The 15,768-nt window shown below is 44.8% G+C and overlaps 1 long non-coding RNA gene across 1 annotated transcript; it reads right to left on the bottom strand.

Annotated features, from left to right (window-relative positions):
* Positions 1-7,293: 7,293 nt before the first annotated feature.
* On the bottom strand, positions 7,294-10,232 carry LOC129622352 (uncharacterized). Its single transcript, XR_008699922.1, has 4 exons — positions 10,072-10,232; positions 9,679-9,773; positions 7,760-7,866; positions 7,294-7,524 (listed from the first exon to the last, which is right to left on the bottom strand). It is a non-coding gene; the product is annotated as an uncharacterized LOC129622352 (long non-coding RNA).
* Positions 10,233-15,768: the final 5,536 nt, after the last annotated feature.

Here is a 15,768-nt window from a genome sequence, read left to right as displayed (position 1 = left end):
TGAGATGAGTGCAATTGTGCGGTAGTTTGAGCATTCTGTGGCATTGCCTTTCTTTGGGATTGGAATGAAAACTGACCTTTTCCAGTCTTGTGGCCACTGCTGAGTTTTCCAAATTTGCTGGCATATAGAGTGCTGCACTTTCACAGCATCATCTTGCAGGATTTGGCATAGCTCAACTGGAATTCTATCACCTCCACTAGCTTTGTTCGTAGTGATACTTTCTAAGGCCCACTGGTCTTCAAATTCCAGGATGTCTGGCTGTAGGTCAGTGATCACACCATCGTGATTATCTGGGTCGTGAAGATCTTTTCTGTACATTTCTTCTGTGTATTCTTGGCACCTCTTCTTAATATCTTCTGCTTCTGTTAGGTCCATACCATTTCTGTCCTTTATGGAGCCCATCTTTGCATGAAATATTCCCTTGGTATCTCTGATTATCTTGAAGAGATCTCTAGTCTTTCCCATTCTGTTGTTTTCCTCTATTTCTTTGCATTGATCGCTGAAGAAGTCTTTCTTATCTCTTCTTGCTATTCTTTGGAACTCTGCATTCAGATGTTTATATTTTTCCTTTTCTCCTTTGCTTTTCGCTTACCATGTGGTAAAACCTGCTCTTCTGGAACCAGAATAATTACCATAATGGGTTTATAATGTGGGTTGAGGTGAAAGTTCTCAAACTCTCAGGCTTTTAACATGAGGGAGAAAGTGATAGTTTCAGGTGAAAGTTGTTATATACAAATACAAGAATCACTGGGAATATGAAGCAAGAAAATAACACATACTTGGAAAGACTACTACTTAATCTTCTTCAGCTGTCACTTTAAAGAGTAGGCAGTTTCAGTCTCTGGACCACTTTGTCCTTCGAGACTTTTTCCTTTGTTGGTCTCTTCTGGCTCTTCCAGTGCTTGGTATTTCCCTTTCTGTCTCTTTGACAGCTTCACCTTTTTCTTTCTAGTCTGAAATGCTGGTGTTGCCCCAGGCACCCTTGGCTCACCTCTATCTCTGCTCACTCTTCTGGGTGATCTTGCATTGGTTTCTATTGTTGCCATACCAAATTACCACCAAGGTGATTTAAAGCAGTACAGAATATTATCTCACAGTTCTGAAGGTCAGAACTCTTACATGGGTCTCACTGGGTTAAAATCAAATTATCTACATGGCTGCATTCCTTTCTGGAGGTTCTAGAGGAGAACCTGTTCCCTTACCTTTTTTGGTCTTCTAGAGGCTGCCCACATTCCTTGGCTTGTGGCCCCTTCCTCATCAAAGCCAGCAGTGTTGCATCTCTGACTCTTCCACCATCTCATCTCTTTCTGACCACAACCAGGAAAGGTTCTTTGCTTTTAAGGGCCCACTTGGTTACATTAGGCTCATCTGGATAGTCCAGAATACTCTGCCACCTCAAGGTCTTTAGTCTTACATACATCTGCAGAGTCCTTTTTGCTAGTGAGGTAAGAGTCACAGGTGCCAGGAATTAGGGTCTGTACATTGAGGGGAGGGGCATCATTCTGCCTTAGACCTCAAACACTGTCATAGTGCACACTACTAACATGGGGTGAGGACTTTTTAAAAACTTGGAAATGTTATGGAAAACGTGGATCATTTGCAATAGAATAGTATAGAGAATTCCCATATCGCAGTTGCTCATGACATAATCAGTCAGCCTCAGATCACTGGGAACAGACCTGTATTTTGGCAAAATCAGATTTACTAGCTCACTCAAACGAAGGAACCCACATACCGGGGAGACTATGGGGTGTCTCACCAAACAGACAAAGAGTTAACAGGATTTAGGGTAAGGATAGAATTTAGGTAAAATTTAAAAGAAGCCATGTTTTGATAGACTCAAAGCAAAGCAGGAGTCAACATCTGGTCTGAACTGCATGCTAGACCCAGGTTCATTTCCTTAGGAAGTGCAAAGTTAAGCTAAACATGAAATGTTGTGTTCAGAAGCCCCTTGTCTGAGGCTCTGAACCTGGGTTGCAAATCAAGACTGCTTCCCTGTGTCAAAGTGACTTAGATCCTCCTGGCAACAGAAGGGTGTTTCATTTTTACTGATAAAATTTCAAACAGCGAAGTTTCTGATCTATCATTTTAGAGAACAAGGTTTCCCAGTGAATCAGAAAGCAGTAGTCACACAAAGGAGGGGGTGGTTATTACACTTTAGCTGCAGCGTGCCCTTGGGGGGAATATTGTTTCATGGTAACTTTGTAGCCAGCCTTACAGATGTCTGTCCTCCCAGCCTGATGAATGGCAGGGCAGCTTCTTTTCCCTTAGTATGAGCTAATTTTTACTTTTTCACCCACTTCAGTTATCTACTCATAGCCAATTGTGTTTCACTTATAGCCTACCCACCTAGTTTTGACACAGGTTTTGAAGCAAATTACAGAAAGGAAGAGGACTTCTAAAGCTACAGCTATATTGACCTCTGGATATCATGACCTGGACATCCATCATGTTCAGTGTGTACAAGACAGTGTCTCATCCCCACCCACACGCTACACCCACCCCCAGCCTGAGCTAACAAAATCCACTTCTGCTCCTCCATTCACCTAGTTGACTCACCAGACTCTGTGGAGTCATCTTTGCCCCTTCCAACTATCATCACGCCCTCCTTTTTCACCAAAGTCTACCTGTTCATCTCCAAAATAGTGCAGATCTTCTCTGCACCTTGGTTTGTTTCTCTAGTCACAGGTGTAGTGGATATTGCGGTTGACTCATTCAGTCTACCTGCTCTGTCATGGCGCTTACATGGCTCCTTCCCTGCATGGGCATGCCAGGAGTGGCTGGAATGCCCACTCCCTGCCCAGACCCTGCCCATCACTACTACCAGTAATCATCTCTTGCCCAAAATACCTCAACTAAAGTGTGTGTGTGCATGCTCAGTCACTCAGTCATATCTGACCTATTGCAATCCCCTGGACTGTAACCCACCAGGCTCCTCTGTCCATGGGATTTCCCAGGCTAGAATACTGGAGTGGGTTGCCATTTCCTCCTCCAGGGGATTTTCCCAACCCAGGGATCAAACCCGGGTCTCGTGTGTCTCTTGTATTGGCAGGCAGATTCTTTACCACTGAGCCACCTGGGAAGCCCTCCCCTCAACTAAACCATGTGTTAAAAAAGCAGTGGTTACTTGGAGCTTCCAGTTGGGTCTCAGGCACCACCCCCACACAGCCCTTCCTGTGCAGAAGTATTCCAGCTGCCGTGTTTTGATAACCTCATTTTCCACCACTCATTCCATACAAGACTAACATAAGTTCCACAATATGACCTGTGTTTCCCACATAATGCAATTCTCTCTCTCTCTCCCTCTCACTTTTTCCTCACTCTTATTTTACTGGAAGACCTACTTATTCTGCCAGTCCCAAGTCTCTTCCTCTTCTCTCTGTGAGGCTCTTCCCTCAGCCCTCACACAAGTAGCCAGGCTTTGTACCTTGGGTCCTCTGCTTATTAAACTATGTCAGACTATGTATCAGTTCAGTTCAGTCGCTCAGTCGTGTCCGACTTTTTGCGACCCCATGAATCGCAGCACTCCAGGCCTCCCTGTCCAACACCAACTCCCGGAGTTCACTCAGACTCATGGCCATCGAGTCAGTGATGCCATCAGCCATCTCATCCTCTGTCGTCCCCTTCTCCTCCTGCCCCCAATCCCTCCCAGCATCAGAGTCTTTTCCAATGAGTCAACTCTTTGCATGAGGTGGCCAAAGTACTGGAGTTTCAGCTTCAGCATCATTCCCTCCAAAGAAATCCCAGGGCTGATCTCCTTCAGAATGGACTGGTTGGATCTCCTTGCAGTCCAAGGGTCTTCTCCAACACAACAGTTCAAAAGCATCAATTCTTCGGCGCTCAGCCTTCTGCACAGTCCAACTCTCACATCCATACATGACCACAGGAAAAACCATAGCCTTGACTAGATGGACCTTTGTTGGCAAAGTAATGTCTCTGCTTTTGAATATGCTATCTAGGTTGGTCATAACTTTCCTTCCAAGGAGTAAGCATCTTTTAATTTCATGGCTGCAGTCACCATCTGCAGTGATTTTGGAGCCCAAAAAAATAAAGTCTGCCACTGTTTCCACTGTTTCCCCATCTATTTCCCATGAAGTTGTGGGACCGGATGCCATGATCTTAGTTTTCTGAATGTTGAGCTTTAAGCCCACTTTTTCACTCTCCACTTTTACTTTCATCAAGAGGCTTTTTAGTTCCTCTTCACTTTCTGCCATAAGGGTGGTGTCATCTGCATATCTAAGGTTATTGATATTTCTCTCAGCAATCTTGATTCCAGCTTGTGTTTCTTCCAGCCCAGCGTTTCTCATGATGTACTCTGCATATAAGTTAAATAAGCATGGTGACAATATACAGCCTTGACACTCCTTTTCCTATTTGGAACCAGTCTGTTGTTCCATGTCCACTTCTAACTGTTGCTTCCTGACCTGCATACAGATTTCTCAAGAGGCAGGTCAGGTGGTCTGGTATTCCCATCTCTTTCAGAATTTTCCACAGTTTATTGTGATCCACACAGTCAAAGGCTTTGGCATAGTCAATAAAGCAGAAATAGATGTTTTTCTGGAGCTCTCTTGCTTTTTCCATGATCCAGCGGATGTTGGCAATTTGATCTCTGGTTCCTCTGCTTTTTCTAAAACCAGCTTGAACATCAGGACTATGTATCAGACCTGAATAAAGTTCTCTCTCCCTCCTGGGCTTTGCCATTCTTGACGCAAACCATCTTAGTCACTTAGCACAGAGCCTGGCATTACCTACTTATTGATATTTAGTGAGTGACTAATAGAGACTTGCTCAATAAATGAATGCTGTAGTTGGAGTCATGATCTGCTCTTTCTGAAGTCATTGGGTTTGTGAGCTCCATATCACAATCATCAATGTATGAATTGCTTTGCAGATGTTAAGCAGTTTGAGGATATGCAAGAAAATTATGGGCTCAGCCCTACCCTCTTGTTGTCAAGGGAGCCAATTGATTACTGAATACCTATTGTGTGCCAGGCCCCCTACTGAACACTTTGTAAATGTTAATCAATCCTCTCAATAATCTTATAAAGGAAGTTTAATATAACAGTTATTATCAGTGAGGAAAGTGAAGCTCAGAGAAGTTCAGTAACTCACACATGGTCCCACAATAAGTGGTGGAGTCAAGACTTAAATCCTGGGCCATCCTGATCCTAGAGCCTGTTCTCTTTCCACAACATCAAACTGAATTGTAAGGGAGACAAGTCTAGACTTTCAGAAAAGAAGGCAAACACACATTTCTTTGGCTACCTGTCTGGGTTACCAGCCAACTTTGGGTGCCTAGGCAGGAAGACCTTCTAGCTTGCAGCACTGCTAGGCAGAGGCTCCCAGGTGTCTCTCTCTCTCTCTTTTTTTTTTTTTAGTTTTCCAACCAGGGATCAAACCTGGGCCCTCAGCAGTGAAAGCATGGTGTCCTAACTACTGGACTGCCAGAGAATTCCCAAGGAAGGAGTTTTCTTTTTCTTGGCTCCCAAGTGGATCCTAAATATATCTTTGGCCCCCTGAACCCTGAACAGGCACAGAGATGCTTCCAATGGCCCAGGTTTCCTCTTCCTGGCAACTGCACTTTCAAGGTGGTGAGCTCCTTCAGCTGCTGGGCAGTGGGATGTATTTGGAAGTTTGAAGGTTCTGGAATGCCTTCCTATCTCACTTGACCATTCCTGTCAGATGGTTTTCCTAAAATGCCTTTAATAATGTTAATATTCTCCTTTAAAAAGGTTGGTGTCTAAATGCAGAATGGTATCCTGGAGAGGATTGTGGAATAGAAAAGAAAATTTTAGTGGAAAAACTAGTGAAATCTGAATTGTCTGGAGTTTGAACAATAGTAATGCACCAATGTCAGCTTCTTAGTTTTAACAAATGTGCCATACACTATAAGATGTTAGCACTAGGGAAAACTGGGTAAGGGATATATGGAAACTCTCTATGGCATTTCTGAAACTTCTCTGTAAATCCAAAATTATTCCCAAGGAAAAGTTCATTTTTCAAAAATGTTGGTGCTCCTTACAAGATGATGACCAGGTTCCTTAACTGGGATTTTGAGGTCCTCCAACCTCATCTTCTCCTGCCTCTATGAAAGAACTCTCTGTGCCAGCTCAATGGTTTTACTCACTGTCCTCGGAACAAAGCCATGCTCTCCTGGTCCCCATGTTTGCCATAGCCCAACCCTCTGCTGGACTGATGACAGCTGAAGACTCCATCATGGACCTAAACTGCATTGAGGAGCAAGTTACTGTGAACCTGAGGAAGCCCTAGGGCCCTTCACCTGCGAGGTCTCAGAGGGTCCACCACAGTTGTGCCGAAAATGTGCCCCCCCCCCACACACACACAATTGTCACAGAAAGTTGTCAGGGACCTGACTCCGATAGGGATAGTCGACTCCTAGAATCTAGGCCACGGGCGCTTGATATGCCAAGTACCTGCAAGGGAGGGTGGGAAAAACAGTATCTGAGTCTTCATCTTCCCTGCGGGAGGTGGGTTCTACTTTCAACCAAGGTGGGTAAGTCCCCAAACACAGGACGTTCTCAGACAGCAGCCCTTCACAAGGTGGCAGGTGTTTACAGGTGGGTTTTCTAGAGCCAGAACTTCTCTTAGGGACTATCAGACTCGGGTGACGCTTGGGAAACGCCAGCTGAGTCTGGCCTGGAGGTAGTACCGTGCAGACTGTGCTCCTATATTTGATATGCTAGGCCAGGGTCAGGGGGACTTCAGCTCCTGAGGGCACCTGGGTTAAATCTCTGAGAGAATGAAGGGCCCAAATTCATATCTTTGGGAGCAACAGCGGGAAAGCAACCGCCTGCTCTGAGGCAAGAAAGCACTAGGCATCTGTGAGAAGATCCATTGTTCAGCGTTCTCCCATCATTCCTGCAGCCAGCGGGAGGGGCCAACTTCTCCTCTCACTCATCCCCAGCATCCAGCCAGTCATCTGGAGCTAACAACATCCCTCCTAGTATTTCTCATCTATCTCATCAGCAAGTACCCTCTTCAGGAAGCCTCAGCTGAACCCCTTGCCCCGCAGCTGGGTCAGGGGTCTGGCATTTTACTCCTGTTGACTGCCTTTTGCATATACCTTATTGTTGCACTTGCCACATAGCATTAAAATGATCTGTTTCCTTGTCTCTTTATAATAAACTCAGAGTGGGTCTTATTCCTCTTTGTCTCTCCAGTGCTTGGCACATAGGTATAAGTAGCTTGATAAATGTTAAACGAATGGAAAGAAGTAGGCTGGGCTTAAGAAGGGCCCCTTGGACTAAGCAATGAAATGTCTCCCACACCCTCATCCCTTTATGCTCCCAGCTACACGCTACAGACACGCCAAGTCCCAGGCCAGCTCCCAGCTAGGTTTGAGCAGTTTATCCACCTCTGGACTAGATTATGTGATTGGGAGATCCTTAGAGTAAATGGCAGGAACAGAAGATGGGCAGTGAGTCCTTGGATTCTTCTGGCAGCACCCTTGCTCTAGGCGATCCTGGAGCCACTGGCGACCACAAGTACCCCTTGAGAAGGGAACTGCAGGAGAAAGCAGAGGCCCAGGCTCTGACTCAGTAAAACTGCAGCAGCAGCAGCTTTGGATTGCCCTCCTCAGACAAGAAAGAAATGCTAAGTGACTGTCAGTTTGGGACGTTATCACTGTGTACAGCTGTGACTCTGAACTTGTTGCAACATCCTCTCCTGCCTATTTGGAGCCCTGCTGCCAGGAAGTTGTGTCAGATGGTTTGCAACTGGGGACCCCAGGGAATGTTACCTGGTATTAGGGACCACTGCAGCTGACAGATGGTTTCTGGGAGAGATGAGGAGAGCAGGTAGGAAGAAACTATGTCACCTTGGGCAAGTCGTGACACCTTAGGCTTCCTGCATTGAAAACAAAGATAATCTTCAAGGTCCTAACAGTCTTAGGCTTAAAATATTTGCCCTGTGAATGAAGAAGTTGCATGGAATGGAAGGAAGGCTTGGGTTCAGGTGTCACGCAAGCCTGGGTTCCAACCTTGGCTGGGCCACAAGGGAGCAGTGCAACTCAGACACTTTCTTAACCTCTCTGAGCTTCTTTTCTTACCTCTGAAAGTGAGACTCTGCACCTACTTTGCAGAGATGTTCCAAAGATTAGAAATACCCAAGATAAACTTCTGGGCACTGAGTAGCCACTCAAAAAATGGAGCCAGCATGTCTGTGGGTGGAGAGATGGGGAGAGCTGGAAGGTCCTTCACAGTCTGTTTCTGAGCTGAGCCTCGAAGGGTGAGGTGAGGGGTGTGATGGTAGCAGAACCTCAAAGATGTGTTTGCAGGTGGGCAGCTCAGAGCTAGGAGGGAAGTCACATGATGCCATGGTGAGGAGTGGATCTGATGCGATTCCAAATCTGGGCGAGACAACATGGCCCACCTGTGATGCAGAACAGACGGTAACAAGTGCTACTTCCAGCTCTGGGGGCTTCACGGGTCACGTGGCTTTCCAGCTGGCCATTAAATGATAATAGGATTTTCAGAGCAAAAGTTGTGATGAGAATGACTTTGGGGTAAACACCAATGGCAAAGGCAGGGAGCTAAGAGAGAATCCTGTGTCTAGGGGAGGGGAGGCCGTGAGGCTGGAGGAGGACAGCAGTGGATGACGAACTCTCTAAGGCTTTCAGGAGAGCGCTGCAAGAGGCCAAGACCCGACCAGCCGGCACTGCCCGGGTGCTCGCACCTGCTTCTCCCATCCCTCAGCACGGGCTGCGTCCGCAAGGCCCAAGCCAGGTGGCCGGGGTCTGGAAGGGGGCCCTGGCAAAGGGGCTGGCGCGAGACTCATGTTCAGAAGGCGAAGGGCTGGGAGAGCAGGCGGGCATTCACTGCAGCTTCCTTCCCGCCTGGCGGCTGGCTGTGTTCCCTGAACTTGACCTCAGATGACCTGTGTATTCCCTTCTTGGAAACAGTTGCATTGCCAGGAGCGATTGAGCTCTGTCTGGCTTTTTTTTCCTTCCTAGCAGGGACTTCGTCTCAGCGGAGTCTTTCGCTCTTTCGGCAGCACCCAGCTTTCCCTCCACTGCCCTGCCGGCAGGGTGCCTGCTGTTAGCAACCTGCTCTCCTTGCTTCCTGTCCTCCTTCATTGTTCTTAGGATTGATGGCTTTTAGAGTGTGAGATCACTGATGGATAAAGACCAAGGGGGGAGGTGTGAAGTCCCCTCCGCCCCCCAGGCCACACAGCTAGTTACCCGCTGAGCAAAACCAACTCAGGAGTTCTGACTCACAGGCGATGCTCTCAGTCCTGGCTCTGAGCTGCTTAATTCTGTACGTCTCAAATTCATTAGTGCGTGGAGGTGTGGACCTCGGCTAATCTGCAAGTCTTCATTTGGATTCATGTCAGTGTCTTGAAATTCTTTTGTGAAAAGAATTTTGGGTATTGTCCTTATTGACAATACCACGTTTGTGTGTTTTGTGGATTGGGTTGGCATGAAAAATAATTCCAAAACTGCCTGGATTTGCCCAGTGTTGCTGATTAGTGTTGTCTTAGGAGACTAAATCCAGTATTAGCCCCAATAAGGAGAAGGAACTGCACCATTTTCTCCTTAGTCAAATGCGTAAGGTATACCCACAGCATACTTATCAAAAGAAAGGGACAGATTTCTAATCAGCATACAAGCTAGAAATTAATCCCAAATAGGCAGCTGTGTTCAACCTTTCTCAGACTTACCTATTGAGTCAGTTTCTGGGTCCCAGTAGAGAACCAGGCTCTATTCACCACTCAGAAGACTGTTGACTGCGCCATAGAGGGTGCTGGGAATAACACTGGAGAGCAAGACAGACACACATTTACAAGTGACGGCTTCACTTAAAAAATAAACTGTCTTCACTCAAACTATTGTTCCTCTTTCTTCAAAAGCTGAATCTCCTTGTTTCCACAGTTGAGAAATCTCCCATCTCCCAGTCATTCCCTCTCGTCCACTAAAGTCTTGGCACTACTCGTCTTTCTCTTCAACCCTACTCTTATCATTTTTGTCCAAACAGCCTCCTATCTAACACCTCGGTTTCTCTAATCCACCGACCCCAATACTTTTTAAAAAGTTCTCTATAATGTTTTTCTTACCTTCATTCTCCCCTTGTCTGCCTTTGATCCCTTGATCCATCATTATGAAAAGCAGCTGTGTGTGCTCAGTCACTCAGTAGTGTCTGGCTCTGTGATCGTGTGGTATTTTTCAGGCAAGAATACTGAAATGGGTTGCCATTTCCTCCTTCAGGGGATCTTCCTGATCCAGGGATTGAACCCACATCTCCCGAGTCTCCTGCATTGCAGGTGGATTCTTTATCACTGTACCACCTGGGAAACTTATGAAAAGCAACTCTAGTTCTTTTATATTCACTTACCCTGCTGGGTATAACTCCAGACCTTCTCTAGGCCTACACCCAACTAGCTGAACACGGAAACAGTGCCTTAAATTTATGACAACAACATAATACTCCAGGATACAAGCAGCCAAATCCAGAATGTAACATTCTATAGGGAAAATGAGTTGATTTCATTAACAAAAGCTGCTGCTGCTGCTAAGTTGCTTCAGTTGTGTCCAGACTCTGTGCAACCTCATAGACGGCAGCCCACCAGGCTTCCCCATCCCTGGGATTCTCCAGGCAAGAACACTGGAATGGGTTGCCATTTCCTTCTCCAATGCATGAAAGTGAAAAGTGAAAGTGAAGTCGCTCAGTCGTGTCCAACTCTTCATGACCTGATGGACTGCAGCCTACCAAGCTCTTCCGTCCATGGGATTTTCCAGGCAAGAGTACTGGAGTGGGTCACCAGTGAACCTGCAAATTAAAAGAAATTTAAGAGTCAAAAAATAGTCTTACCTAGGCTTGAATACCTTCTTACTTGTCAGGTTTGGTTCTGAACGATATTTCTGGCTGCTTTCTAAAGTTAAACTTTTCTTTAAAGGACAGCGAATGAATTCACTGATTGAAAAATACTCAGAAAATAATGTATCTTAGACAAAACCAGTCTCAAAAGAGGAATTACTAAGACATTTAAGCAATAGCCACATAATCTCCCAAGGAGATGATTTAGATGTTTTTTTTGAGGTGACAGTCTGAGGTATTTGTGTAAAAGGTCCAGGCACATTTTCATGAGAACAAAATTTTAGCTTCCAGAGGCCAGCCACCTTTCAAAGCAAGATGACCAAATGGTCTGAACCAACTCAGATCTATTGTCTACTGTCCACAGCCCATGAGCCCTCAGGCTAGGACTGCCCCAGGCATCCACATTTGACAACACCTGCCTGTAGGATCTCTGAATCAAATCAAATTACAAGACTGATACAGCTTAGAAGAAAACCTGTCTATTTGCATGAGCTCCCGAGTTGCCAAGGATATTTCATTGATCAAAGATAATTGCTATCATCTGAGTTTCCAGGTTCTCACAAAGAGCACATTCTATATGCTTCCTATTTCACATAGCACTTTCTCATTTATTCCTTCCTTGAAGCCAGACTCCAAATATTGCATTAAATATTCCCATTTTACAGATAGACGAAGATGCAGTTAAATGACTCAGCTAACGCACACAGCTAGAGAGGCTACATGGGTCCTCCTGAGGAGGACCGGCAGCTCCTCCTCCACCAGACCACAGTGGCCTAACTCTTGAGGAAACTTGTGATGACTTATGCCAGTGCATCCCAGCCTGGCTGCACATTATACGCCCACCCAAGAGTGACTAGATATTGCCAAAGGCATAAAGCCCAGGACCTGGCTCAGCCCATCCCAGGGGAATCTCTGGGAGTAGGGCCCAGGCAACGGCTTCTTTAAGTTCTCTAGGGCAACTCCAGTGTGAAAGTCAAAACCATTCTGTTAATTGTCATTATTTGCATCCTGCTCTCTCAACAACCTGCTTTCAGGCAGGTTCACTTGTCCTTTTACAGAAATAGTTTTCTATCAATATCTCTCAATTATAGGATTAATATCCATTTGTTGTAGAAATTTTAGAAGTATGAAAAACAAAAATCATCCAGAGACCCATTGTTAATATTTTTATGTATTCCCTTCCAATCTTTATGCATATTTACTTACAAATTCTTAATAGTTCAATATATACTGATTATTTTGTTTTGACTTCATATGGTAAATATTTTCCAATGTTCCCAAATATTTTTCAAAACACTATTTTAATATTAATATATAAAAAATTTTTTAAAGATATAGTCCACAATGTTAGTGGTGATTAATATTGGACTAATGCAGGTTCTTCTTCGATTTTTCTTTTTGCTCATTTGTCTATTCTTATTTTTCTATAATTAACTTGTATTTAATTTTAATTTTTAAGTTAATGAAATTATAATAGCTGTATCATGTTATACTGTGTTTATATCTTATGAATTAATCATTCTGTAATGTTGGACATTTAGGTTGTTCCTAATTTTGTTGTTATAACTAAGCCTTCCATGAAGACTCTTGTACCTTGATTTTTGTACCCTACTTTTCTAGAAGTGGGATTATTGAGAGGGTGTAAATATTTTGAAGATTATTGATAAGCATGCTAAATTGTTTCCCAAAGGGCATGTGAGTTTATGATCCCATCAGTGGCATATCTTGGGCATGAAAACTGTTAACAATATTTACAAAATTGAGTACAGTTGACCTTTGAACAACACGGGGTTGGGGGGAGGTTAGGGTACTGGCACTCTGGTAAGAAGTCCAAAATCACATTATAGTGTAGTCAACCCTCTGTATCCTTGGTTCTGCATCCTCGGACTCAACCTACCACAGATGGCGCTATACTATAGTCCTGTGTGTGTGTGTGTGTGTGTGTGCGCGCGCGCGTGTGTTTATCGCTCAGCTGCTCAGTCGTGTCCAACTCTTTGTGACCCCGTGGACTGTAACCTGCCAGGCTCCTCTATCCATGGGATTTTCTTGGCAAGAATATTGGTGTGGGTTGCTATTTCCTCCTCCAGGGGGGCTTCCTGACCCAGGGATTGAACCTGGGTCTTCTGTATCTCCTGCATTGCAAGCAGATTCTTTACTGCTGAACCCCTGCTGCTGCTGCTGCTGCTGCTGCTGCTGCTAAGTTGCTTCAGTGTGTCCGACTCTGTGCGACCCCATAGACGGCAGCCCATCAGGCTCCCCCGTCCCTGGGATTCTCTAGGCAAGAGCACTGGAGTGGGTTGCCATTTCCTTCTCCAATGCATGAAAGTGAAAGGTGAAAGTGAAGTTGCTCAGTCGGGAAGCCCAAAACTATAGTACTTACTACTGAAAAAAATATAGGTTAAGTGGACCTGCTTCATTCAAACCTCCTGTATTTTCAAGGGTCAAATGTATTTTCATTTTGTGATCTGTCAGTTTGCTATAATTAATGATGCTGGACTTTTTATATCTTTACCGGTCATTTGCATTTCTTCTTTTGTGAGTGTTGCCTTCACCCCTCCTTGTGGGTGTCTTTTTTATTATATATCAACACTATAACACTTTTTCTTTTCATTTGTTTTGTAAGTATTTTCCCTGACTTTATAATTTAACTTGGGTTGTTGACATGCAGAAGGATTCACTGATTTTATGCTTAGAAATACTTTTTGATTGCTTGATCAGGTAAATAGTTCCATTTTTCTGCTACAGGTCTCAATGAATAAATGCCTGCTTAAGTAAGAGCAGTTTTTCTGGTTAAGCAGGATTTTATTGGTCTAGACTAAGAAGCAGCCCAGGATTCCTTGGTGGCTCAGACAGTAAAGAATCTGCCTCCAATTCGGGAGACGTGGGTTCAATCCCTGGGTGGGGAAGATCCCCTGGAGAAGAGAATGGCTACCTACTCAATATTCTTGCCTGGAGAATTCCATAGACAGAGGAGCCTGGTGGGCTACAGTTCATGGGGATGACTGGCAACTAAGACTTTCACACAAGAAATAGTCCATCTCCTATAGGAACCAGACTTGGAAGTATCAAAACTACTTTAATGGTATACATTCCTTGAACCACCTCACCAACACATGTTAAAAAAAAACATGTTGGTAGTTCCTACTTTGTAGGAAAAAACTTTTAAAAAGCAAACTAAGACTGCCCCACCCCAAAACTAACAAAAGCCCATTTCCACTCTGTATTAAAAAACAGGGTGGGTCTTAGGATAGAAACTGGGCCTCAGTTAGAAGCTTTCTTTCAGGCCAACCCCTATACCTCTACCCTGCCCACTCCCCTGGTCCCATGCCTTGAGTACAGACTCTAATCCTGGGTAGAGTTGTTCTGGCATGTAGTATGTGGGGTATACATACACTAATAACTTATTTGTTGTTTCTGACTTTTGAATTTAACTGGATGCTCTGTATTTTTATTTGCTAAATCTGGCAACCCTAATCCTGAGGTTTCCTTTTGGTGTTGATATTGGAGCCCAACTCCCAGGAGAGCCCACAGAAAACAGTAGATAAACCTGGCATCTCTGGCATACACATGAAGGAATTTACCTGCCTGTGTCCAAAGAGGGCTCTCACAGCCAAGAGGCACCAGAGATGTTCTCCAGAAACCCTACTCATTGACTTTTCTACAGAGATCAGCATCTGCTTGTAAATCTGCGCTCTAAGCCAGGCTTCTGGAGTGGGGATGGGGGGAGTGTCCACACTTCCCGTCCTGAATTGTTCTTCTTCCTCCTTTTTCCAGCAGCTCTGAGGCTCCTCTTGGGCATAGTTCTGGGCAGGCCCTGTTGAGTGCCCACCACTGCCTCGCTCAGGTGCCCTTCACCCGCTGCATATCCCTGTTTGAATGGCCAATCTGTTTGTTCCCTGTGGCTTCTTTTGCCTTAATGTTCACTTTCTCTCTTACAGGCTTTTGAGTCACTATACATAATTTGATTGCTTTCCAAAGGCTGGATATTCAAATTCAAGTTTTATTGTGGTTTGAGACGGCTGAATATCATCAGGTGGATGTAGGTGATGACCTAGTCATGCCACCATTAGGACAGTCCTAGAGATTGGCAAGAAGGCTGAGACATAAGCTGATAACCCCCTGCCTGGTTTAGCAGATAAATAGTGCAATGTTGGGAACACAGAAGAGCTCCCCAGGAACGAGGCTAGAGTGACCTGGAATAACTGGATCCATTAGTGCAGGTGTTTCTAAGAATGCCTCGCCCAGCTTGAGGGACACCTGGGTCCTTTTTCTCTCTAATCTTCTTATCCCTAGTCCTTGCAGACTTCTTTTTTTTTTTTTTTTTTTTTTTTCATGTGTTCCCCATCCTGAACCCTCCTCCCTCCTCCCTCCCCATTCCATCCCTCTGGGTCGTCCCAGTGCACCAGCCCCAAGCATCCAGTATCGTGCATCGAACCTGGACTGGCAACTCATTTCATACATGATATTTTACATGTTTCAATGCCATTCTCCCAAATCTTCCCACCCTCTCCCTCTCCCACAGAGTCCATAAGACTGTTCTATACATCAGTGTCTCTTTTGCTGTCTCGTATTCAGGGTTATTGTTACCATCTTTCTAAATTCCATATATATGCGTTAGTATACTGTATTGGTGTTTTTCTTTCTGGCTTACTTCACTCTGTATAATAGGCTCCAGTTTCATCCACCTCATTAGAACTGATTCAAATGTATTCTTTTTAATGGCTGAATAATACTCCATTGTGTATATGTACCACAGCTTTCTTATCCATTCATCTGCTGATGGACATCTAGGTTGCTTCCATGTCCTGGCTATTATAAACAGTGCTGCGATGAACATTGGGGTACTCGTGTCTCTTTCCCTTCTGGTTTTCTCAGTGTGTATGCCCAGCAGTGGGATTGCTGGATCATAAGGCATGTCTATTTCCAGTTTTTTAAG

The sequence above is a fragment of the Bubalus kerabau genome, chromosome 11 (genome assembly GCF_029407905.1).
Source record: "Bubalus kerabau isolate K-KA32 ecotype Philippines breed swamp buffalo chromosome 11, PCC_UOA_SB_1v2, whole genome shotgun sequence".
Lineage (NCBI taxonomy): Eukaryota > Metazoa > Chordata > Mammalia > Artiodactyla > Bovidae > Bubalus > Bubalus kerabau.
Note: the sequence above shows the minus strand (reverse complement) of the source record. Positions and strands in the feature narration are given on the sequence as shown.